This window comes from Cervus canadensis, chromosome 8, assembly GCF_019320065.1.
Source record: "Cervus canadensis isolate Bull #8, Minnesota chromosome 8, ASM1932006v1, whole genome shotgun sequence".
In the NCBI taxonomy this organism is placed as follows: domain Eukaryota; kingdom Metazoa; phylum Chordata; class Mammalia; order Artiodactyla; family Cervidae; genus Cervus; species Cervus canadensis.
Genome location: NC_057393.1, coordinates 68,149,500 through 68,151,559, shown reverse-complemented (window position 1 = coordinate 68,151,559; position 2,060 = coordinate 68,149,500). Strand labels below are relative to the sequence as shown.

At 37.1% G+C, this 2,060-nt stretch overlaps 1 pseudogene; it reads right to left on the bottom strand.

The window, feature by feature from the left end:
- Positions 1-1,591: 1,591 nt before the first annotated feature.
- On the bottom strand, positions 1,592-1,691 carry LOC122446888 (annotated as a pseudogene).
- Between the last annotated feature and the right edge of the window lie 369 nt (positions 1,692-2,060).

The window sequence follows — 2,060 nt, the reverse complement described above, 5'->3', positions numbered from 1 at the left end:
AAAAAGAATTCATTTGAATCAGTTCTAATGAGATGGATGAAACTGGAGCCCATTATACAGAGTGAAGTAAGCCAGAAAGATAAAGACCATTACAGCATACTAACACATATATATGGAATTTAGAAAGATGGTAACGATAACCCTATATGCAAAACAGAAAAAGAGACACAGAAGTACAGAACAGACTTTTGAACTCTGTGGGAGAAGGTGAGGGTGGGATGTTTCGAAAGAACAGCATGTATATTATCTATGGTGAAACAGATCACCAGCCCAGGTGGGATGCATGAGACAAGTGCTCGGGCCTGGTGCACTGGGAAGACCCAGAGGAATCGGGTGGAGAGGGAGGTGGGAAGGGGGATCGGGATGGGGAATACGTGTAAATCTATGGCTGATTCATATCAATGTATGACAAAACCCACTGGAAAAAAAAAAAAAAGAAACCAACACATCATTGTAAAACAACCATATCCAAATATAAAAATTAAAATAAAAAAAAATAACACTCTAGTTAGAGACCTGGCAAAAGTCCGTAAAAATTAAAGTACATAATTTAAATAACAGTTCAGGGAAAAGAGTAAGAAATATCTAGGGGTATTGACTGTTTTAACTGCTAGACAAATGACAGCACACATTTGGACCTGAATAGGCATTAGAAAACAGTGTAGGGACCTCCGTGGCAGTCCAGTGGTTAAAACTCAGCGTTCCCACTGCAGGGGCATGGGTTCAGTTCCTGGTCCGGAAATTAAGATCCTGCATGCCACTTGGCAGAACAAAAAAAGAAAAGCAATAGAATTAACAACACTGCTCTATGTTATATATGAAAGTTGTTAAGAGCAAATTCCAAGAATTCTATCACAAGGAAAAAATACTTATTAAAAAATTTTCTACCTGCATGACATTATGGATTGTCACTAAACTTACTGTGATCATTTCATGATGTATGTAAATAAAATCATTATGCTGGACACCTTAAATTTATACAGTGCTATATGTCAAGTATATATCAATAAAACTGAAAGAAAAAAGATCTAAAAAATATGGCTAGCTTTAGACAACTAATAGGCTGAAAGCATTCATTTATTCATTCACTTATTCAACAAGTAAATGACTACTATCAGAAGACTGCATTTATTTGTCAATTCTGAGCAGTTATCTGAGAAAAACACTGAAGACTGCCTGTGAATTTTAGGGTCTTTCAGATGGTGTAGGCTATCTTTGGGGGAAAAGCTTGGTTATTAAGGACAAGATTGCTTAAATGCCACTCTCATTTTTTGGCTGTGTGTCTCAGGGGCCACACTGGGTGTAGGAGAGACTTCTGTTACAATTGCTGTGGGGAAAGTTTTTGCAATTGCCTGTGGTTCAGTGGAGTTTTCTTGGTTATCTGCAACTTGTTCGTCTGGGTTGTCTACTTTGCTCCTCAGATCAGTTTGAGCCAGGGCTGTTAGTTTTCCCCCAAATCATGTGAGAGGGGGAGAGCTTGATAGATTTTGTGGGTTTTTTCATTTTTAAAAAATTCTATTTTTAATTGGGGGATAATTACAATATTGTGATGGTTTTGGCCATACATCAACATGAATCAGCCATAGGTAATAAAAATTTGGAACGTTTCAAGAATTTGCGGGTTGTCCTTTTGCAGGGGCCATGATAATCTCTATATTATTCCAATTTTAGTATATGTGCTGCCAAAGCAAGCAGTTATTTTTGTTTGTGACTAGAAAATAGCCACATGCATATTTCAAATGCTATTTTTTTTAGCCAATTAGTTTTCTTCTCCATGTACTTGGGGGCTGGCAAACTCTGTTAAGGCCAGATGGTAAATATTTTAGACTTTTCAGGCCAAGCAGTCTGCTGTAGCTATTCAGTACTGCTGTGAAAGCACCTGAAGTCAATACATAAAGGAAGAAATGTGGCTGCATTACAAAAAAAAAATTTACTTGTGAAAATAGGTGGCAGGCTGACTTTGGCCTGGAGGCATCGTTTACCAACTCTTGCTTTTATTGGCTTACTTTTAGATTTTCTTTATACATTATGTAAAAAACGTACTTATGAAAGCTAACATT